Below are 25,255 nucleotides of genomic sequence, written 5' to 3'. Positions count from 1 at the left end.
GACATCCTTGTCTTGATCCTGATTTTAGTGTGAAGGATTTCAGTTTTTGACCATTTAGTATGGTATTGGCTGTTGGTTTTTCATAGATGGCTTTTATCAGTTTGAGGTAGAGACTATCTATTCCAATTTTTTGTAGGGTTTTTTTTTATCATAAATGCATGTTGGATTTTGTCAAATGCTTCTTCTGCGTCTATGGAGATAATCATATGGTTTTTGTCCTTGGCTCTATTGTTATAGTGTATTACATTGATTGATTTGCATACATTGAACCATCCCTGTGTCCCTGGGATGAATCCCACTTGGTCAGAGTGTATGATCTTCTTGATCATCTTCTGCATTCTATTTGCCAGTATCTTATTAAGGATTTTTGCATCTATGTTCATTAGTGAGATTGGCCTATGGTTCTCCTTTTTGGTTGGGTCTTTCTCTGCTTTGGGGATCAAGGTGATGCTTGTTTCCAGGAATGAATTTGGGAGTATTGCTTCCCTTTCAATTTCATTGAAGAGTTTAAACAGTAGTGGCAGTAGTTCCTTTCTAAATGTCTTTTAGAATTCAGCAGTGAAGCCATCAGGACCTGGGCTTTTCTTAGTTGATAAGTTTTTAATTACGTTTTCAATTTCATTGGTTGATATTGGGTTGTTTAGAATTTTTAGGTCTTCATTCAACTTTGGTAATTCATATGTATCTAGGAATCTGTCCATTTCTTCTGTGTTGTCCGTCTTATTGGCATATGGGTTCTGGAAGTAGGTATTGATGATCCTCTGGATTTCTGCTGGGTCTGTTGTCGTTTCACCATTTTCATTCCTAATTGCATGGATGTGGGCCTTTTCTTTCCTTTTTCTGATAGGGTTGGCTAAGGGTTTGTCCATTTTGTTGATTCTTTCGAAGAACCAACTCTTGGCTTTATTGATTTTTTGTATCGTTCTCTTAGTCTCCATTGCTTTGATTTATCCTCTGATCTTTATAATTTCCTCCCTTGTATGAGCTTTGGGTTTGTCCTGCTCTTCTTTTTCTAGAAGCTTGAGATTCAGCATCAGGTTGTTTAATTGGGCTTGTTCTGTTTTCCTAATATGCGTATTCACTACTATGAATTTCCCTCGTAAGACTGCTTTCATTGTGTCCCATAGATTCCGATATGTTGTATTGTCATTGTCATTTAATTGAAGGAACTGTCTGATTTCTTCCTTAATTTCCTCTGTGACCCATTGGTCATTCAGAAGTGTGTTGTTCAATTTCCATGTATTTATGAAATTTTTCGAGTTTCTTTTGCTATGGATCTCCAATTTCATCACACTATGGTCTGATAATATACAGGGGATAACTTCAGTTCCTTTGCACTTACTTAAACATGTTCTATGTGTGAGTATGTGGTCTGTTTTGGAGAATGACCCATGTGCAGCTGAGAAGAGTGTGTATTCTGATTTTGTGGGGTGGAAGACTCTGTAAACATCTGTTAAGTTCATTTGTTCAAGAGTTCGATTGAGTTCTAGTATTTCATTACTTATTTTTTGTCTAGTTGATCTATCTGTCTGTGACAGTGGGTTTGTTGAGGTCCCCGACTACAACTGTATTAGTGCATATATGATTTTTCATGTCCATTAGTATTTGTTTTATATAGTTGGGCTCACTAGTGTTTGGTGCATAGATATTTATGATTGTCATCTCTTCCTCTTGGAATCTTCCCTTTACAAGGATGTAGTGTCCTTCTTCATCTCTCTTCATCAGTGTTGGTTTGAAACCTACTTGATCTGCAAAGAGGATAGCTCCTCCTGCTTTTGCTCGGGTTCCCATCACATGGAGTATTGTTTTCCACCCTTTATCTTTCAGTCTATGAGTTTCTTTTTGAATTAAGTGTGTTTCTTGTATGCAGCATATTGTGTGATTTTGCTTCTTGACCCATTCTGCCAGTCTATTTCTTTTGATTGGTGAATTGAGACCATTAACATTGATGGTTATACTAAAACGTATTGACATATCATTTCCATGACTTTTTCTTTTTGTTGGTTTCTCCCCCTTTACATTTAATTTCTTGTCGTGCCAAATGGGTCCATTTTGCTTTGCTTCCTGGGGTTGTGATCCTCAATGTCTGTTCCTAGGATATTGTGTAAAATTCTTTGGAGTGCTGGTTTGGTATTCACGAAGTTCCTAAGGTGCTCTTGGTCATGAAAGTATCTTATTTCTCCATCAATTTTGAAAGATAGTTTTGCAGGGTACATCAATCTGGGTTGGAGGCTGTTTTTTTTTAGGGCTTGGAATATGTCACTCCAAGCTCTTCTTGCCTTGATGGTTTGTGTTAAGAAGTCTGCTGTGATTCTGATGGGTTTTCCTTTGTATGTGATTTGTTTCTTTTCTCTAACTGCTTGTAGAACTTTGTTCTTCTGTTGAGTTTCTGGAATCTTAACAATTATATGCCTATGTGTAGATTTTTTTTGATCAAGGCTATTTGGAGTCCTATATGCCTCACTTATCTGTATGTCAAGTTCTTTTCCCCTGCTTGGGAAGTTTTCTGCCATTACTTCTGTGAAGAGTTTTTTTATGTCATCTGCACACTCTCCTGTTTCTTCTTTGACCTCAGTCAGTCTTATGTTATTCCTCTTTGCGTCATCTAGCAGGTGCTGGATTGATTTCTCATGTTCCCTTATAATTTTGAAGTAATTTTTCTTTTCCTGGTCATTAATTGGAATCTTATCTTCTATATCTGAAATTCTGTCCTCACATTGGCTCATTCTGCTGTGTAGACTTTCGATGAAGTTTTTCATCTCCTGGAAATCTATTTGCATCTGTTTTATGGATTCCATTTGCTTCCTATGTTGTGATTCCATCATGTTCCTCAGCTCCTCTCTAAATTTATTAATCATGTCTTGCACTAGGAGCACAGTCTTTCTTGTTATCTGAGAAATTATTTCTGATTTCATTTTTTCCAGATCCCCTTTTGTTGCCAGTTCAGTGGGTCCAGGTGGTTGAGTATCAGAGTGTTCCATCTCGTTTCCCTTTGGGGTTGCTGTAGGTGATCTGGAAGTCTGGTTTTGAGACTTATTTACGTGTCTTCTCATTTCAACTGGGGGAGCAGGGGGTGCTGTTGGCGCCCACGCGGCTTACCTCCTCTGAGCTAGGAGAGGTGGGACAGGGGCCAGGAATGGCGGGAGGGATGGTGGCCCAGAAGCCCCTTCCTCTGGGCTGGGAGTGGTGGGACAGAGGGCAGCCCAAAAGCCCTTTCCTCTGGGCGGAGAGTCACTTAGGCTTTAAAGTCAGACAACTTGGATGTGCAGTCTAGCCTCCCTAAGTATTTGCTTTTTAATAAATCTCTTATTTTCTTGATCTGTTCCCAGCTTCTGCTCACCTTGGTGCGGCACAGTTGGACCATAGCCTACAGGTTTCCCACTTCCAAGGCAGACACCTGGGAGCGCGTCTAGCACCAGCGCCCCTCCTCCTTAGAGTGATTTTTATTTCTTCTCAAAGTTTTATATTATGAGAGCTGTCATCAGATCATACTCAGTCATTCTTTAATCAACCCATAGTGGAATGCCCTATATTTATGTTTTCTTTGTTAATATAGACAGTCTTTTAATTAACACTTTTGTTCATAGACAAGGCATTTTCTGGGAACCATGAAAACAATAGATTCAAAGATTTAGAAGAAAGTTCCCACTATTCCTAACTTAAAACATATTGGAATAATTACTGATATATAAGATTATCTATGTATTGATTATACCTATTTTTATTTTAACATGTGATTATTAAGATTGTTCATATAAGTCCATTTTAGGGTCCTGCTGCTAATATTGAAATAATTCTCCTTATTGACATGAAGTTACTTTAGTTCACTTTCATTTACAGTCATCCTTAGACCTTACTTTCTTACAATTAATTACTTGTTTGTCATTCATATAGACTATAGGCTATACAGATCATCTATGATAATATTTCTTTATTGTCCTGGTCTTTTGTGATTTAGAGTGATAAAAAGATAGTGTATCTTTCTGATCAGACGTACCCAAGAAAGAGAGCAGAAATGTGTTAAAATGTATTATCTGATAGATAATTATGTTTATTAAATTGTTGTTGTATATTGATTTCCTTTTATTTAAGGACATCTCAGAAATCTGATAGTGGGCAGAATCCAGTATTCTTAGCAATTTGATCAAATGCCTTTCATAAGTGAATTTTACTTTACACTTTTATAATCTCAGTGTGACTTGGTGATTTTAGAAATATTTACTTTGATTTGAGGGTTGTTGGTATATTGGAATAAAATTGTGTTTGATTCAGCTGGATCTAAATCTTCACTGGATTTGTTTTTGTTTTTGTTTTTTTAACAGGGGCAGGGGTTCCATGATTTCTGAGACCTCTGTGCTCTCTAATTCTGTCCTTTTGCCTAGTGTGATATCTGTCATATTTTGGTTGACTTTTTGAATGTAATAGGCCTGTAAGAAAATCTCCTATTTGACATCGAGAGCTGAGATTTTGGGTAGGGAGGAAAATGATAAGGCCTTTAAAAGTCAGAAATGCATGAACTAAATTATGTAAGCTAAAAAGATATTCCCAGCACAGAAAAAGAAAGAAAAAAGACATTCTAGACATAGCCTCCCTCCAAAGTTAAGTACAGAAAAGGATGTGGTGTCAAAGGCAGGAAGTAATTGGAGTTCATTAAAATTCAGGGAGTATTGTGCATTATAAAGTTGGCAAAGTTGGGACCAGATTTTCAGTTTATTGCCTGTTCTCATTTCAATATATTCTATATTTATATGGTTTTTGGATGTCACAGGTATAGCAAGAATTGGAAAGTAGAAAAGTTTTAGAGAAATTTTATACTTTGGATAGTTATGTTAACATTTTATTAAGCAGCAGCTTAGCATCTTCACTTTGCAGTTGTAGGCATGTTGAAACTAAGAAGGGATTAGAATTAGTCAGTTGAGTATCTTCACTTCCCTTTACTATCTAGCATTGGCTTACTAGACACTTTCCCTGGTGGGTTTTTTGAATATTTGTTCTCCTAATTAATAGGTTTTTGTTCCCCTTTTTAGTTTATCACTCCTCTTTATAATTAGCCTAATACTCTATTCAGTCACTCCAGATTTTCCTAATAGAAAACCAACTATTCTTTCTACTCTCAGTCACTCAACACAACATTTCACCCGTGGTCACCAAAATGTGTGTGGGTTCCTCACATACCAATCAAGCAGTTCTCCAGCAGACACTGACTATATGTCCTACAGTTTAACTCACTTCTGACACTTGTCTACCTGGAGTGTCAGATCCCACTGACTATGGCTCAGTCCCACAAGACTACCCCCACTTTAGGTGCCAGTCACATGCCCCAGGTTGTGACCTGTGCCTTCTCCCTGACTGGCTATAAATCAGGATTTCCACAACCCCTTACATGAGTTCAGTCAGTTTGCCATAGTGGCTCATGGGGAAATACATTTTAACCATGTACTATAAAGGATATTATGTATGATGCAGATGAATAGCAAGTTTGGATAGGTATCTAGGGCAAGGTATATGGGAAAGAGCTTTCCATGCCCTGTTTGGGCATGGAACCCTCCAGCCACCTTTTTATGTTTGGCAATTGGAAGTTCACGGAACCCCACAGCTCTGGAATTTTTATGGAGGCTTTATCATAGTATGATCAATTATTAACTTCATTTATAACCCTTTTCCCTCTCCAGAGAATGGGAAGTAGGGCAGAAAGCACCAAATTTAGGAATATGGCTTGGTCTTTCTGATGACCAGCCCTCATCTGGGAGCCTACCAAGAGTTGCCTCCACCCAGGAAATTCCAAGGGTTTTAGGAGCTCTGTGGCATACATTTCTGAGAGCTCAGAAAATTATAAGAGTTCTAAGAACTTTGTGCTAGGGACTAAGGGATGGATGATAGATAGATAGATAGCCTTATCATCTATATATGTATATAATTTCACATCATCCTATACATTATTTAAGTTCTATGTTTGTAGGTTATCTTTCAAGATCTTTTTTATGATCTCCCATGAATGTTAGAGCTCACAATCATTTGATAAATCTGAAGAGCTCACTAATAGTCATATTTCCCACTAAAAGTTGGAGCTTCTTGTAATAACAAAGATCAAAACTTCTTCCTCTACCAACAAGCAAGCAACCTCTTGAGTATGACCATAACCTTTGCATAGTATCTTGCTAAAAGCTTTCTGTCTACTCTGTCTATGTTTATGGGGAGCATTCATGTGTCACCTGGCATTCCAGTGCTTCACCATCAGTCAGTTGTTCCTATTAGCTACTTATGTAAAGCTCCCAGTGAGTGAAGTTCATCTCACATTTTGTTTTTTGAAAGTTTGCATAAGTTGAGCAGTATGTGAAAATTATGGTTTCTGTTTTGTTTTTAGAAACACCTGTTTAACAGCTGGGTTATGAGGAGGGTAAATGATTTCCAATTAGTGTGATTTCCACCAGTTGTACTCCTCATATTACTGTTTTTGATGAGTAACATATTTCTCAATTGAGTGATTTAAACTTTCTCCTTTTATCCTCTTATGTATGTGCATTTTGCTTTTGCCATCTTTTTAGCGAAGGAAGATTGTAAAAAGTGAATTTACCTAGATATATAACAATTTAAACCTCTTAAAATGATTATATGTCATGTTCCATTGACTTAAGACCTTCTTTAAGAAGAAAAAGCATAAAAAAAAAGAAGAAAAAGCATTCATTTATTCATTTTTAAAGGCAGTAATGTGCTTCTTTTACTTACTGTCTATATTCTAGGGCCACGGATACAAAGTCATCAAATTTCTTATCTTGGAAGTCATATTTATAGACCAGCCCTAAATTCCTTTCATTCCTAGTATATCTCATCATACTATGAAAACAGATTGCTAAATTATCTGTTGTGATAGCATTTGAGATGTGTTGGGAAATGAGTGTGTTTAATTGTGAGCAAGACTGTGAAGGTTAAAAGTAGTTTTTCTAATAATATGAGTGAATAATAACTATGATGATGGGTTAGCCACAAATTAGCCAGAGCAATTAGTAATCATTTTTAATAAATTATGCCTGAGATGTTGGAAAACAACAATCTGAAATGAAATGGTCACTGATTAGGAGAATCAGCTGTTTTTTGCTAAATGCTTTGTGTAAGATTTCTCACCATTATGCTGTGAATAGATGCTAATCATTTATGTTAGGAACATAAGTGAATCTTTTTGCTTGAAAGTAAATTAGTAGTTATTGTATGAAAGTCATCTGTCTGTAAGATATGAAGCAATTTTGAGTGAGATAACTTTTTTCACTAAAGAGCAATTTATATTAAGGTATATATTGTGTGGCTTTAGTCTGATATGCTTGTTGAAAGATGGCATTTTCCTTCTAATGCAGTGATTATTCACCTGTTTTCATCACTGACCCTTCTCTTTCCCAAGAAGTATGGATGTACATATTTAAACAGAAGGTCTTATGCAATTTCAGGAAGCCCATGGATCCTATTATAAATTTCACCCTGAAGGAATGCGGCCCTGTACAAACAGATACATAAATACAAATTATAATATGTTAATAGATTTAGTGGTGAAGGGTATAAGGGATATGAGAACATAAATGAGGGGCAATTAGCTTTGCTTGGGTTTAGGTGATAGTGAATGGAAATGGAAAGGAAATGAGTAGGGCTTGGTCCCAGAAAGTAAAGAATGGAGGTGACATTTAATTACATCTTACTAATTGACTAAAAAGAGAAAAGTACCAAACCAAGTGCTAAGTATTCAGAGAAGCTGGATTGCTCATATGTTGCTGGTGGGCATGTAGGATCATATAGCCATTTTAGAAAAGTTAATTACTGCTGTAGAAAGCTACACATGTGTTAGATATGACACAAGATGTATAACCAACAGTGATCTTTAAAAATTGAACTACTTCTCTAAACTTTCTCAGGCTGAGATGCTGCCATTCCCCACTTTTCCTCAGTTCACATGAAGGCACTGAAAACTAGCACATCTGCCTGAAGGGGATATGCAGATACTGGCCCTGGGAGGTTGGAGTGTATTTCATTTCCTCAAGGGAGAGAGGGGCCAGTGGACGGGGATGAAACTACACAGAAATTTCCTTGTGTGTTGTTTGATTGTACCCCCCTCCACTATAAAATAGCTTGCACACCTGAACAGGGTGAGATGGTGATTTGATGAAGTAAAAGACCCTTCCATCTCCTTTGACACTAACTTTATTTATTTATTTTTTTCAAGAGAAATCATTTATTGATTACACATGATAATGGATGATACATACCTTCAATCCCATCTATCATTTTATCTGGTACCATTATTCAATTTAGATATTGTACAGGATGTGCCAACAATCATTTTTATAACCAAATAACTGACTCTGCTTGCTTGGATGACCTTTTTAATGGTCAAATTCAGAGGTCACAACAGTAACTGTCAGTTCAACTACACCAAGGTTTCTGAAGACAATGGCTTCATTACCCAAGCAATTGTGAAGAAACTTTTAAATGGAACCTGGTATCACCCTGAAGGAATTCTAACTTTACACTTAAACATGTTGGGCATGTTTACCAAGATGGCTTCAGAGTAGACTAACTTTACACAGCACATGTAAGAAAAGACACATTTATTCAGCGTCATGATCAGACTATTATATTTAGCAATCAACAACATGGGTGCAAAAAAAAAGTCTACATTAAAACCCTTTGTTGGAATGCTTTACACTTTCCACAGAACAGAAACTAAAATAACCTGTTATTCAATTAGTCACAAATCCCAAGTTTTTTTCCCCATACACATGAGTATTGTCTAAAACATGTCTTCTTTGTACCAGCTAGGCCCTGCCACCACTGTGCTTGTCTGAGTTCACAAATCTGTTGTAACCTGTAGCTTCCCTGTCACTTCTCTGGCTCTCCTCTCCTGCTAAGCTTTGTTTCCTGGCAGTATTAAAACCTTCTGCCACTGCCATAGCTACTGCTGCTGCTGGAACCGCCATAGCCACCTTGATTTCGTGGTTTGGCAAAGTATTGGCCTCCACCACCATAGCTCCCAGAGCTTCTGCCTCCACAGTTTCCTCCCTTCATGGGTCCAAAATTTGAAGATTGATTGTTGTAATTGCCGAAATCATTGTAGCCTCCACCACCTCCAAAACTGCTTCTATCATTACCAAATCCATTGTAGCCATCCCCACTGCCACCATATCCACCTCCACCACGGCTGCCACTAAAGCCACCTCGACCACTGACCACTGAAGTTTCCTCCCCGACCAAAATTGTCATTGCCACCAAAACCACCGCCACGGCCACCACCAAAATTTCCAGAACCACTTCGACCTCTTTGGCTAGATGAAGCACTGGCCATCTCCTGTTTTGACAGGGCCTTCCTCACTTCACAGTTGTGGCCGTTCACAGTATGGTATTTCTGAATGACAGTCTTATCCACAGAATCATGGCCATCAAAGGTTACAAAAGCAAAGGCCCTCTTCTTCCCACTGCCTTTGTCAGTCCTGATTTCAGTCACTTCAATTTTTCCATACTGTTCAAAATAATCTCGTAGGTGATGTTCTTCAGTATCTTCTTTAATGCCACCAACAAAGATCTTCTTCACAGTTAAGTGGGCACCTGGTCTTTGAGAATCTTCTCTTGAGACAGCTCTCTTTGGTTCCCCAACTCTTCCATCCACCTTGTGTGGCCTTTCATTCATGGCTGCATCCACCTCTTCCACAGTGGCATAAGTGACAAACCCAAAGCCCCTGGAGCGCTTGGTGTTTGGATCTCTCATTACCACACAGTCCGTAAGTGTTCCCCATTGCTCAGAATGGCTTCTCAGACTCTCATCTGTTGTTTCAAAGCTCAGCTCTCTGATGAAGAGCTTCCGCAGCTGTTCGGGCTCCTTAGGAGACTGACTTAGACATGACGGCAGTTGGAAGAGACACTAAAGATGTTTCCTCGGTGGTGTCCATGAGCCCCTTTGGCACTAACTTTAAATAAAGCTATTTTCTTTTTCCACCAAAGATTGTTTCCCATGTTCTTGGGGAGCAGCAAGCAGTTCAAATCTGAGCAGTAACACAAACACAAGAAAAAAAAACATAAATTGGACTTCTTCAAAAGTAAAAACTTCTTCAAAAGTAAAAACTTTTGTGCTTCAAAGGCTATCATTAAGAAAGAGATAAGACACTTGTAGAATGGGAGAAATTATTTACAAATCATATATCTGATGAGGAACTTGTGTCCAGTCTATATAAAGAAATTTTATAACTCAATCATAAAAAGACAAATAACCCAATTTTAAAATGGGCAAGAAGGACCAGAGATTTAGCTCAGTGGTTCCACTGCCTGCCTCGTGAGTGTAAGGACCCGAGTTCAATCCCCAGTACCAAAATAAATAAATAAATAAAATGGGCAAGGAATTTGAGTGGATATTGATCCAAAGAACATAAACAAAAAGCCAATAGCACATAAAAAAATGCTGACTATCATTAGCCATTAGTAGAACTTAAAACTAAGGAATTACCAGAGACCTCTGCCAAGGACCCTGATCTCCTGCTCAGTGCTATGATGCAAGGCGAGAAGAAAGATGCAGGGGATGGGATTTAGCTCAGTGGCACTACACCTGCCTTGTAAGCTCAAGGTCCTGAGTTCAATTCCCAGTACCAAAAAAAAAAAAGGAAAAGATTCAGAGACAGAATTAAAAAGAAATAGGGAGCTAGAATGGTCAAAGCTTGTGGAAGTTAAGGCCCTGAGCAGCCAGAACCACTGATATTTGTTGGTGACACAATGATTGGTTAAATTGGGCTGAGGGGACTACATGTAGTTGCTAGGGATACATTGCTGATGCAGGGAAAGCATTCTTATGGTAGGAACAGAACAGACCAGATATAGGTTATGGTTAACAATTAACCTTGTCTTTTTAGTTAAAAAGGTTTTAATTTTGGGAACGGAATTTGGGTAAGAGTCACTCTGACATCTGCTGTTGTGTTATCTCATATTACACCCCACAGCTTCATGGGCCATTTCTCTCGCCTCTGTTGTGGCTGTTGGCTGAGAGGTTGTGCTGACTTGCATATCATCTGCAGTGCTCTTATGAGTCATGTAGGCTTTGGTCAGACTCCCTTCTTAAAAGAAGCCAATTATGGGGTTAACTCTTTACAGCCTGCACTGTTTACAGCCTGCTTTGGGCATAATCAACAGGATGGTCTCTAAATAAGAAATGTTTAAAGTATTTAATGCTTTATTAAAAATAACAGTAAGTTAACTGTGTTTAATGTAATTATAATTTTTAATCTAATTATATAATTCTATCCTCCAAAGCAAAACTAAATTTTTTAACTGAGAAAAGTGTCATTGTTTTTGTTTTGCAGGTTTTTTAGAAGTAGCCATAGTACTTTTTTCCTATTTATGTTTAATTGACACATAGTGATTGTACATATTTGTAGAGTACATACAATTTGACATTTCAATACATGTATACAATATGTGATGATCAGATCGGGTAATGCCATGTCCATAACCTCACACATTTATCATTTCATTGGAAATATGCAAAATTCTCTGCTACCTATTTTGAAATGCTCAGTTGTCAACCATATTTATCCTGCTGTGCTATAGAACAACTACTCTACTGAAAGTCTTAACCACACTCTCTGTTCTCCCCACCCCTACATCCTGCTCAGGCCCTATCAGCCACTCCTTTACTTTATCTCTATTCCTTTAAGATCAGCTTTTTGGCTTCACATATAAGTGAGAACATGCAGTATTTTTCTTTCTGATTAATATCTTATTTAATAGAAGATAGTGTAGTCTTCATGTGTTCTGCATTTACTGTGTTGCAATATGTTATTTTAGTTGAGATATGTGAAGAAAATTGCCCTTCATACAGATCAGTAACTGGGAAAGGAAAGAGTATTTTGATGGCCTTTTCAGATAAGTGTGAAGTTATTATTTTTTGATATTACATCACCTCAAAAAGTTGTGTTCATGGTAGCAGATACAAGGTTTCCTAAATTCTGATTTTTACTCAAAATCTCAAGTTTATTTGTAATATGTATTGTCGAGTGTTTTCTTTGAAATGACAGGCCTACTTTGTTTATTTTTAAGAAAGTATTTGATGAATACTCGTGCCTAAATAACAATACTTTGTCAGTCATTATTTCAAGTAAAAATCGTATTCTTTTTTTTTTTTTAAAGTGGGTGATTCAGCTTGCAGCAGTCACATAAGTGAATTTTTTTGAGGCAGTCATTATGTTTCACTAGTCAGCAGAACTCTATGTACTTACCATTTCATCACAGAGTACTTTAATAATTTTTAGTTCTTTAACAAGGATATTCTGTGTGTGCATGCATGCATAGGTGCAGTACTGGGGATTGAACCCAGGACCTTTGCACTAAGCTACATACCCAGCTTATTTTTATTTTGAGACAGGATCTTGCTAAGTTGTTCAGTCTGGGCTCCAACTTGTGATGTTCCTGACTTGTATTGCCACCATGCCTAGCTAACAAGGATATTCTTAATTGAAATTGCTTTAGATTTTTAAAAATTTATTGACTGACTCATTCATTGGTTTGTTTTTACTGTGAATATATATCAGTGAAAAATTCAGTGACTATGAGTTTATTTTGTGCCACTACATAGATTCATGCTAAGGTCCAGCAGTTTTGCATTATTTTTACCCTATCAACAGAATATACAAAGGCATATAATGAGCTAGTATTGTTGTGGAAATAATTTGACCTTGCAGATTCACTGAAAGTGTCTCTGGGACTTTTGCTTCCTTGAGGCAAGAAAACTATTGTAATAGCTCTCCTCTAGCTAATTTATTTATATCATAAATCATTTTTGGATGCATACTGCCTTAGTTACTTTTCTCATTGCTGAGACAAAATACCTGACACACAAAATTAAAGGAAGAAAGATTTATCTCAACTCACAGTTTGAAGAGGTTTCAGTCCATAATTGGCTGGCTGCAAGGCAGGGAGGCTTGGCACAGGGGCATCACAGAGCAGAAAGGAGGTAGCAGCAGCAATGGCAGCAGCAGAAGTAGCAGCAGGCCTGCCTTTTATCTGTCTCGTTATACTCCATCCAGTCTACAAACCTATTGATTGGTACCATCCATACCCAGGGTTAAGCACCCTTAACCCCAATATCACACCCTTAATCCAACATAACACACCCTACATCCAGCCAAAGCCCCACCTGTGACTGCATGCAGCTTTGGGGGGACATCTAGACACAAACCGTACCATGAAAGGCTGTAGTAGACCCTAGAGATTTGATAATAAATAAAACAGTTAAAAATATCTGCTCTTGGGAAGATTATTTGCAAAGAATAAAGATGGACAGTAAATATTAGGGAGAAAAGTTAAACAAAGAAAGGAAAGGTGGTGGGTGGGTTTGTTGAGGTTGTGTGCAGTTTAACTAGGTTGGCCAAGAAAGACTTCACTGAGAAATTGATGTGAAGACTTGAAGGGAGTCAAGGCGTGTACCATACATATATTTGTGGAAAGAATATTCCAGGGTGAACAGCCAGTGCAGACCATGATCAGTACAGGTAAAAAAACAAAAAAAAAGGAGGGCTGGGGATTTAGCTCAGTGGTTCCCGTCGCCTGCCTCAAAAGCGCAAGAACCCAAGTTCGATCCCCAGGGCCAACAAAACAAAACAAAACAAAACAAAACAAAAAACAAAAAAAGGAGGCTCCTGCAGCTGGAGAGAGTTAGAGAAAAAGTATGGGGCCAGAGGAGCTAATTGGTGGGTCATATCATATGTGGCCTTAGAGGCCAGTGTAGTGATTTTAATTTTACTCAGAAATTGGAAGCCACTGGAGAGCATTTTTATTTACATTTGGTCAGGATCATCCTGGTTACTGTAATGAGGGAAGACTTTAGGAGAAAAGATCAGAAGTAGGCAGACCATTTAGCATACTATTATAATTATAGATAATGACACTTTCAGCTGGTGGTTTCTGGATGTATTTGGAAAGGAGAACCACTGCATTACGTGTTAGGTTTTTTTTTTTTTTTTTTTTTTTTTTTTGGTACCAGGGATCGAACTCGGGTCCTTGCGCTTTCGAGGCTGGCAGCAGAACCACTGAGCTAAATCCCCAGCCCACTGCATTACATTATGGATTGGAAGTGGAGTATGATAAGAGTAGTATAAGGTCTTCGGTGTGAGCACCTGAGAAGGAACAGCATGGTTGCTGAGAAAGGGCCCCCTGCAGGAGAAGCACATTGGGAGCTACAAGAGGAGATTAGTTTTAGAGATCTTAAATTTGAGACATCAAGTGGATATTTTGATTAGGAAGCTAGATATAGCCTAGACATATAAATTTGTTTAATATGTAAAAGTTTGATACTAAATGAGATTACCAAGGAATGATTAGAGATATTTAAGAGGAGCTAATGGGGACAGATGCTCAGGAATAAGAAAGGAACATAAATAATGTTAAGAGTAAGAGAAATGGAGGAGTCTAAAATCACTCTAGTTTCTGTTTGGATAACAAAATAGAAACTGATGAATTTACCTAAATTGGGGGACATAAATTGGAGTTTAAAGACCTGTAAGGAGTTTAAGGGTGTGGTGGAGCACATGCTTAGCATGCACTAGGCCCTGGGTTCACTTTCCAGCACTCACCTGCAAATAAATGACCTGTAGAATATTCCAGTAGAGTTGTTTAGTAAAAAGAAGTGTACATAGGAGTCTTGAGATACGGTTTGAGTCAAACATATTTTAAGTTGTGGGACAAGATGAAAATGCCAAAAGAGGATATGCACTGAAAAAGATTCACCCTTAAGAAACACCAATATTTACCATGGGATGTGGAAGGGGAGAGAGTTGTAGGGAAATGAAAGTGAAGAGAGTTTGGGGAAGGAAAGTTCAAAGTGTCAAATGCCAAACAGAGAAGGTAAGAAGAGGACTAGAAAAAAGCAAGTGGATTTAACAGATTGTGATCTTTGTGGAGACAGAATGGTAGAAATGGCCTATTTTCATTAGTCTGGGAGTCAAATAGTAGATAAGAGCTGGGAGATCCATTAGTTAATGCCTGTATGAATTTATTATATTTTACTTATCTAAAATGATACCACAATCTAATAAAAATTAATTTTTGGCAGTTGTCAGGTCAGACATTAACCAGCAATACCAAATATATGAGAAATGAAGTTCCAGTGCTGTGCCAGTCACAGTTCTTGGTTATAGACAATGGAAACTACTGTAATGTTAGTTAAAGCAGAAACTTAACAGCTATTGTTAAGCAGAAAGGGAATTTATTGGAAAGGTCTTTGTTCACAGACTTCATAGAGGTCTGGAGAATTAGGCTGTACACACTGGGAGCAACCAAAGGGCACCACACAGCAAAGAACAGCCATTGTCTGACAGAGAAATCTGGGTTAGGCCAGCACACCAGTGGACACCCTCACTGCTGCCTGCGGCCTCCCCAGCACTGCTGTGAATAGCTGGATCTCTGAGTCTCTATGCTCTTATACCCAAGGCTTTTAATCTTAAGGAGTATCTCAGTGGCCAAGCTTTGGTCACATATCTATGCCCTAGTTGCCAGAAGCCCATCTGGTGGCACATGCCTGTAATCCCATCACTCTGGAAGGCTGAGGCAGATGGGTGACAAGTTCGAGCCCATCCTGGGCAATTTAGCAACTTAGCAAGACCCTATTTCAAAAAATGTTTTAGAAAGGGGGAGGGCTAGGGAGGTAGTTAAGTGTGAAGGCCTTGGGTTTAATCCTCAGCACAAAAAAAGAAAGGAAGGAGGGAGGGAAATCATCCCCTCCCCCTAATGTTTCTGTAGTTGGAGATATTTTGCCCATAAAACTTCCCTCAAAGACTATATCTGCTACAAGAAGATGAGATAATTGTGTTCTGGAGAGTCAAACTAAGAACTAGTATTATAGAAATTAAGTACCTAATCTTAAAGATTTGAGAAGACTGATTTGAAATTCACATGACCAAAATGAAAATTATTTAATAAAATCAGAAATATAACCTAAGATTTACTTGACCAATATCAAGTATCAGGACTATCAGATTTAAAACTTGGCTTAATTTTCTCTTAATTCATGCTTTATATTAGAGCCTCTTAAATATCTGCCTCTCTCCCCAAATCTTCTCTGGGCTCCTTTAACCCAAGTTAGTACTCAGGATGACAGCTTGGTAAAACTGTAAGAATCAAATGGAGGCAACGCTACTGAACCTCACAGTGGGGAGCACATGTCTAGGGGTAAACTTGGTCTCAGCTAGACCTGGGTAGCTATTAAAAGTCCCTGTGACCCTTCAGAGGGGAAGAGAAACACCACTGGCAGGAGAGCAGCCCGGTCTAAGCTAGGGGAGAAGTGCGACAGGCACCAATGGAGTCAGTGGGCCAGGCTGGGGATTAGGCCGGGTGGGAGCCCAGCCATGGAGGGGAGAGCAGTCAGGTGTGGTACAGGAGTAGCTGCCTAAATTCTTCAAATTGGTAGGCCTATGAAGTGTTTTTTATTTTTGTACTAGGATTAAATTTGATTTTTAGTTATGCTTCTCTGCCAAAAGACCACTATGAATTCTTCACAGAGGAAAAGACCTTTCTCTATGTAATTTAAATAAAAGTGAACTTTTTATACATGTTCTTTTTAAAGGCTGATTTTTGACATGGTGACATATCCAAAATAAATACAAATCCAATAAGTTAAACACTTGATAAGTATTAATGAAGGCTCTTGAAAATATTCCAAAAGGACTGTTAAACCAAAGACAGAAAAATGTCCAAAGATTTTTGTCTCCTATTCTTCATCTGTCCCCACTCCTACACATCACAAAGTTACTGTTTTAGTCTCTTCTGCCACACAAAGGCTGCAGCTCAGGCTGACTCTCTTTGTCCATTTCTTTTCTTTTCCTTCCAACTTCCAGAACATTTTTTTCTGCTGATAATTCATACTTTTTAACATTAGAAGCCAGGTGGAGTGGTACATTCCTATAATCCCAGCACTCAGTAGGTTGAGACAGGAGGGTCTCCACAAGTTTGAGGCCAGCCTGGGCTACAAAGTGAGTTCAAGGCCAGTTTAAACTACATTACGAGACCATGTCTCAAAAAACAAATTAGAATCAATTTAGCTTCTTTCTTCCACATCAGTTATCTTGCCCCTACCATGTATGCAATCTATCAGCATTTAAAAACAAAACAAAACAAAAACTCTCCTTGAAAGAGGTAGGATGGAGATTTTGAATACTTGTGTTTCAATTAGTTTTCCCCATCATCTTTTAAATTAAAGGAAGTGAAATATGAAGGGGTTTTTTTTTCCTGGTTGAATTCATGGAGAATGTTTATGATAGCTGGCACTGATGTGTATGGAAGGGAATAGTGAGAAGTTGTGATGGAAAGAGGCCAGGTCAGTAGAGGTCAGGTTACAAAGAGCTTTCCTTTCTAGGCTGGAGTTTGGATCAACTGTGGGTGCCTGCTATTCTTCAACAGCAGGACAATGGCTGCCACCTATGAGGTGGAGGGGAGTAAACCTAGATTTGTTGGTCCTCCCTGTTGCATTTCTCAAAGACTTCTCTGACCTCCAACTTGTTGGTCCTTTACCAAAAAGAAAAAATAAATTATCAGACACCTATGTACCAGTCACTGTACCAAATACTTTAAAATAATAACTTGTTTAATTTTTTGTTTGTTTTCTTTTTTGAGGCAGGGTCTCCATTTGTAGTTCAGGCTGGCCTTGAACTCACTCTGTAGCCAAGGCTGGCTTCAAACTAGCGGTGATCCTCCTGCCTCAGCCTCCCAAGTGCTGGGATTATAGGCATGCACCACCATGCCTGGCTAACTGGTTTAATCTTTCTAAATAATGTATCAGTTGTTTTACTGGCACAGTTTTATTGATAAGAAAGTGAGAGCACAGAGAGGCAAGGAATTTGCTCTGGATCCTGCAGGTAGAAATCAGATGGTAGAGAAGAATTCAAACCTGGCAGAGTCCTGGAAGTATCTGCACCAGAATCACCAAGGGAGTTTGTTAAAAAGACAGCATTTTGGCTCACCTCCGACTTAGCATCTTTATTTTTTTCAGGAGGCAGGGAACCTAGTTATTTACATTATGAAGTCCTGCAGGTGATGTTCCTAAGAAACTCTGTTTTAGAAAGACTAGTGCTGTCACCATGTTCACTCCTTCCTTTGACTATAAAGGCTAAATGTTTTCAGGATACCTAATGAGTACAGAACTTAAAATTAATTCTGCCGGACCGTAACTTGCCTTTTAAGCCTTTGCTACCTTAAATGTATCTGATGCCCTTTTTAGAACAATACTTGACCAAACAAGGAAAACAGAATTTTCATTTATTTCCTACACATGCATTATATGTCCTAAGTGCACTTTAAAACTGATTAGACTCTCCAAACTTGCTGTTGCATTTGTGATGAAAACTGTGTTAGGCTCTGGAAAGTACATGTTGTATAGTATAAAAAGAATTCTTCTGGGTTATAGAACAGGTCTGTGTTGTACTATAGCTCTATACTTACTGGCAATAAAATCTCAGCTTTCCCTTTGTGAGCAAGAGTTCAGTTTGACTGCTTTGCTAAGCCAAGACCCTGAGAGAAAATTTGTCTACTAAGGTAGTGGACAAATCAGATTGTTGCAGGTTATGGTTAAAATGTAAGGGCATTAAAAGAAATATAAGGTATATACTTTTTATTTTTACTCAGTAATTTGTCTTGTCACAATCAGTCTTTCCTAAAATGTACTCTAGGGATATTTTACAATCTTCCTTATTTGTTTGTTTGAAACCATAATCATATTGCCTTGAAAAGAAAAGGATCAAGATCTATAGAGAAGGCTGGGGGATTATCCAGACTCTGAGGATACTGCAAGGAGAAATACCTTTAGATATATAAATTAAGTAGGACTCCTTACTCCTTTTTTCTCCCCTTCCAGAAAGCTGTAGAATGATGAGCTCCCTTCCCACCCTGCCTGCTGCCTACATACCCACATGGCATTTGAGACTACCTTGAGTCTCTGTAGATCTTCAAGTTAATTTTTTAAAATCTCAACCCAACATTTTCCCCTTTTTCTCCAACAAAAGTAAAATAATTCTTTTATATATATATATATATATATATTTTTTTTTTTTTTTCTTGAAGTATTTCTTAGTAACTATTTTCTTGGGAAACTTGACTCAATTTGCTTTAGCCACGGGCCCTCCTCTGTACCCCTCTGTGTTATGCTTTGGTGGCATGTCTGTAGAATGCAATTTAACCTTCAGGAAATTCAGTTCCTACCAGTAGTGCTGGATAAAGTGAAATTTCTAAAATGAAACATCTTGCAAACATTATGTGTGACAAACTCAAATGATTAAACTCGTTATACATTTAGTGTTTGATCTTTTTCCTTAGTAAGACATTTTTTAAAATTGCCACACTGTGTTGGCACTCAACAAGTGATGATTGATAACCGGTTTTAAGGGTCCTAAATTTCCCTAAATCACACACTGCCCAGTTTTTGAAAAAGTTATTAGAGCTGACAATGTTTTGAACTTTGATTAGCTCACTTTTTTGAATGAAGTAATATGAAGTACTGGGTCAAAGATTTCCTGGTCCTGTACCTGTTCTAAGCAAGTAACTAACATTTTGTCTAATAGTTTTCTCAAGGAAAAATAACCCTGACTTGGTGTAGAAACACTTTCCCTGCAACTCTCATCAAGAGAGAATGATTCAGAAGCTACTGTCTATTCTTGGTAAAATATTTGCAAGAAACCATTTCGACCAAGAAACTAAACATTAATTCTGGTTATTAAAAAAGAGGAGTGTAACTTTTAGGTTTGAGCTTTCTATTTTACTGATAAAATTATACCCACAAAAACAACAATTTTATATAGTTTAACCTAATATTTTTTTGTATGTAAATAGAAGAAGAGGCCAAGGTCAATTGGTCAGGTTTAAGGAAGCTTCCTGCAGAGCTTAATGTGAGAACTATATTTTAAAGCAACACTTAAGTATGAATTTATTAAAATTTCAAGTTAGTTTTTCCTCTATTGACCTTGGCAACAGTTTGTATTGTCAAAGTTTTCCTCTTGTCAATATAAATGTTGACTCATTCTTGCGCATCTGTTGTACATTTATAGTTTTGATTTATTCCTCCCCTAACACACATACTAATGCTGCAGATGCAAGCCTTATATTTCCTTTTGATTTGTAGTTTTATTAAATATATTAGTGGCTCAAATATTGCATTCATATTCATTATTTATATTAACTATTTCTAGTTTTTGGGTGAGTAATGTACTTTGTTTTTACTATGATGGGAAGTTCTATGTCATGAGCATTTTAATAGACTTAAAATTATTATATTCCACTTAATTTTACTACCTCTTTTTTTTTTTACAATTTTTATTTTCAGGATATGTCACTGTGTCTGTATTTTAATTAGTTCATACTTTCTAACTGGTGTTGCTTTGGTGAATGGACACATTAGGTTTCTGATCAGCAATTAGTATAACTATAAGAAAACACTAGTTCCAAATGTTGTGAATTTAGATAAGCAACTTTAAAGGCCAACTTCTTTTTTTTTTTTTTTTTTTTTTTTGTACCAGGGATCGAACTTGGGACCTTACGCCTGTGAGGCAGGCGGTAGAACCACTGAGCTAAATCCCCGATCCCTTTTAATCTTTTTTTTTTTTTTTTTTTTTTTTTTAAGGCCAACTTCTAATTGCTGCCCTGGCCCTGTTTTTTTTGAGGTTTAATATTCTCTTCAATTTATTGGACAGTTTCAAAAGTACTTGGTAAAATAATTAAGGTATAGTGATAGTAGAAAACAAAAGCTCTCTCACATTGGAGCATGGGTGAAGGAAAATTCAATGGAAAGCTATTTTTTAAGTAAAGATAGATGCTTTTTAAATTTTTGATCTGATTTTAACCATTTCTGAACTTGAAAACCAACCCCATCTCAGGAATTCAGTGGATATGGGCCAAATATAAAATGTTAAGAGGCCATTGTTATTATTATTGGCCTGGTGTGCAAAGCTTTTTGACCCATAGGGCTGTGCTAATCCAGGTGAAAGCTGCTCAGTGTCACAATTGCAGCCTATTGCAGACTGAGTTTCCTTCATGCTCAGTGTGCCTCATTAGATATTAAGTGTATTCCTTTTTATCAAAAAAGGCCTTCAGCCATGAGCCAGATTCCTAATATAAGAGAAGCTGTTTTCTCTAATATAATAGGAACTAGTAGATGGTCTGTTAATTTTTGACAGGTTAATTTAAACGAGACTAGTTAAAGCAGGGAATTGTTTTTTTTTAAAGATATATCTTTATTCTATTTTACTTAATTATATGATGTATATTCATTTGCCAATATTTGATGGAGGATAAGTGCCTTTTCTTTCAGTCCAAATCCACTGTTTAGAAGTAAAAAGGAACAAGATGTGATATATATGTGTGCCAATTCCCCATGATGAATGTATTTAGTATATATCACAGACCTATAAAAAAGGGAAGAAAAAACAATTCCATTTTTTTCTTGCATAAACTACATTTACAATTTACCAACTATAACTTCCAGTTACTTTAATTTAAAATAATAATTGGAAGATACTTATTAAGCAGTCAGAATACAGACTTAGGATTTTTTCCCCCATTTTCTAATGGTTGTTTTGCAATTAGAAAAGCATTTTTTTAACCTATTCACTTTTATCAAGTCTTGCTCGCTTTTCACACTGTTTTTATCATTTTATGTAATATTCTATTAAATTACACAGTTACACTAACATATAGTTAGCAAAATTGGTTTTGGAAAAAAAACACAGCTCAAGTAGTTAGGAAAATTTAATACATATGCTGTAACAGTGAGTTTAATAGTGGGAGTAGAGAGTCATTAAATTCAATAAATCAGTTTCTGGACCTGACCTTTTTTTGTTGTTTGTTTACTTTTTGGTTCTTTTGAGACGGTCTCACTAAATAGTTCAGGCTAATCTTGAACTCATTATTCAGCCCAGGCTGACCTCAAATTCACAGTAATCCTCCTGCCTCAGCCTCCTGAGTGCTGGGGTTACAGACATGCTCCACCACACCTGGCTCAGGACCTTACTTTTGTTGTAAATTACCATAATAACCTTCAGCTAAGCAAAATGTGGCTCTATTCTTAAAAGCTTTGGTTTTCTTAAATAACTTTGAATACTCTTATGCACTAATATTTCATCTACTTCTAATGAAGGGCATGAAAAGGGAAATTGGAAAACTATATGAACATAGCTTTTTTTCTCATGTACAGTATTGTGTAACTTTGGAAAAATATTGCTTTTCTCACAGTGCAGTGTTTTGGTATTCCCCCCACCCTTGTTTCTTCAGCTTCTTCTGGGAATATGAGTAACAAAGCACTAATTTTTTTTTTTTCCATACTGGTGATCGAACTCAAGACCTTGGCATAGCACTAATTATAATTTTTTTTTTTTGGTACTGGGGATCGAACTCGGGACCTTACATTTGCGAGGTAGGTGGCAGAACCACTGAGCTAAATCCCTGGCCCAGCACTAATTATAATTTTTGACTACATAGTTTTATCCCTGAAGATATCCTATGGTTTTCTAAGGTTTATGAAGACTTTCAGGAGTCCATTTAAAAATGTCTTAAAATTAGTGACATAATTTGGAATGGCAGTTCCAAAGTATATTGTCTCTATAGCAACATCCTTTTTCTACATTTCCTTTTTAAATAGTTTACTTTGTTGCAATTTTATTATTTCAGGTGACTTAATAGGAAGAAAACAATTTTGTTCAAATTATACCTCCATTCCACTTTTCCAGGATTGAATTTCTTCCATTAGTTAGTTCATCTATAAGTAAAATAGGGGAGAGAGTTATATCAAGAAGGTTAAAAAGTAAATAATTTTTTCTATGCTGTTCTTACTTTATTATTTTAACCCTTATTACTTTACCTCTTATTACTTTAACCCTTATTAATAGTTCTCTTGACCAAATATCTCTGATTCTGTTTCACATCTTCATGGTTAACTAGTAATTAGATTAAGGTTTACACTTTGAATGATAGAAAATCCAAAATAATAGTGGCTTAGACAAATTAGAATTTTATTTCTCTTTCAAATATAAGTTCCAGAAATGTTATGGTAGGTCTTTGACCATCAGGATCCTTATCTCTTTCTTGTTGCTCTCTGTCATGATCCAACATGACTTCTAAAGATATAGCAGTCTGTATTGGTTTGCTTTCTTGTTGCTGAACAAAATACCTGATAACCTGCAATTAGGAGGAAGAGAGTTTTATTTGGCTTACAGTTTGAGGGTTTCACTCTATGGTTGTCTGGCTGCAAGGCAGAAACATCATGGTGGAAGGGCATGGCATAGCAAAGCTGCTTAGTTCATGGTAGATGGGAAGCAGAGAATGGGGGAAGGGCACCAGCAAGAGATACCTCCCAGAGGCATGCCCCTGTTGACCCACCCTCAACTGGGCCCCACTGCCTAACAGCACATTTAGCTATGAACATCAGTGGATTATTCTCCCAATGAGTATAGTGCCCCCATGGTCCAGTCACTTTTCCAGAAGTCTCTTAATCAGTCAAGTTGACCATGAAGCTTAACCATACCCCTTATCAACTTGACACTCAAACACATCTCCTTAAACCATACTTAATCTTCAGATACAGACAATACAAGGTCATAATTCTACCCAACATGGTGTATCTATCACGCGTACAGCCAAAACACACTAATCCTATCTCCAGAGCCTCCACAGTTCCAACATTTCTCAAATGTCAAAGTCTCCTCTGAGACTCAAGGGAACTCTTAACTATGAGCATCTGTAAAGTTCAAGAAGCAATTAATCCCAAAATACAATGACAGAGGGTAAACATTCTCATTCCATAAAAGGAGGAACGGGGAGAGAAGAGAATAGGACCAAAGTGATAAAAAACCTAGTAGGGCAAACATTAAAGTCCTGTAGCTCACTCTGTGGCATCTGGGTCACATGATGGTAAGGTGCGAGTTTCATGGGGCTTGAGCTACTCCGCTACTGTGGCTTTGCTGATTGCAACACACAAGGCTTTTTTCTTGGTGGACATTCCATGTTCCTGGCATCCCTGACTTCCTGGAGGCTCTATTGCGCCTTCTGCCTCATTCCCACAGCTTCACACACCTTCCTGTCAGGTACACATTGCCTAGCCTCCCAGGCTTTGCTTTGAAATCTAGGTAAAGACTTCCATCACCCCAAATCTCAGTGTTCTGTGTACCTAAGAAACCAGTATCACTTAGACAAGGCCAAGGTCTGCTGTCAGCAGGAGCAATAGCCAGGCCCCTGTGGACCATAGCTGCCAGAGTCTTTGAGGGTCTGAATGAGTGAGCATGGTGAAATAGACCCTGACAAATTCCTTAAACAGTCCTTCTTGAGTATGGGGCCCAGGGGCTCCCTTCTCAAATAAAAGTTTTATACTTTTGTGCCTCTGACCCTGCAATGGATGAGGTCTTGCTGATTCCTGAGATGTCCTCAAGGCATTTTTCTTCTTGTCCTAGTTCAAAGTACAGTAAAACCTTAGTTTGGTAAGCACAACTCCTTCTGGAAACATGCTTGTAATCTAAAACACTTGTATATCAAAGCAAATGTTACCATAGGAAATAATGGAAACTCAGATATTTTGATCCATAACCCCAAAATATTCATATAAAAATGATTACAACACTAATATAAAATAATAAAAACAATACAAAATATAAGGAAAAAATAAACAAATTAACCTGCGGTTACATTTGAAAAACTTCATGCCTGGTATGAGGGAGACAAGAGAGAGAAGGGTTATTATGTAGGATGACTTTTACTATCACTTACAGAATACCTGCTATCTATTGGCTCAGTGGAACCTTTTTTCCATGCAACTTTAACAAGAAACCTATCCAATGATACTTGCTTTTGCCTCCTTTTGAGGATTTTGTGGAAATGTGACATTGTATTGTCATTAAACATGTTCAATAACCACTCCTCTGTTGGCCTCAGTTTCATACATGGGTTTTTGAGCCAAAATTTTTCAATATCTTCCGCTCTATTTTTTGTTTCCAGTTCTCACTATACATCTGGCTAAAAAAGTAGCCAGCAGAGCCAGGGATTTAAAAATGCTCAGTGGCAATGTGCCTGCCTCTCAAGCGCAAGGTCCTAAGTTTGATCCCTGGTATTGGGGGAGAAAAAAAAGAATTGTTAAAAAGCAGCCAGCATTACCCATGCCATAGCCTGAATGATGGGTTGCCTTGAAATTTCCCACACTAGAGCAATTTGTCCACTGCCCTTAAACTCAGTCTCCCACAAAGTCTCAGGACATGGGCAAAATGTGGACTTTTTT

At 37.5% G+C, this 25,255-nt stretch overlaps 1 protein-coding gene and 1 pseudogene across 2 annotated transcripts in view; one reads left to right on the top strand and one right to left on the bottom strand.

The window, feature by feature from the left end:
- Atf6 (activating transcription factor 6) overlaps window positions 1–25,255 on the top strand; it is a 227,055-nt gene that overhangs the window by 137,777 nt on the left and 64,023 nt on the right. The gene's annotated exons all lie outside the window — the stretch shown is intronic.
- LOC106007802 (heterogeneous nuclear ribonucleoprotein A1-like) lies at window positions 8,735–11,055 on the bottom strand (annotated as a pseudogene).

Source organism: Heterocephalus glaber, unplaced genomic scaffold (assembly GCF_053883595.1).
Source record: "Heterocephalus glaber isolate CG9 unplaced genomic scaffold, H.glaber_assembly_v1.0 deba00001561, whole genome shotgun sequence".
In the NCBI taxonomy this organism is placed as follows: Eukaryota; Metazoa; Chordata; class Mammalia; order Rodentia; family Bathyergidae; genus Heterocephalus; species Heterocephalus glaber.
This window is presented reverse-complemented; position numbering and strand designations above follow the sequence as displayed.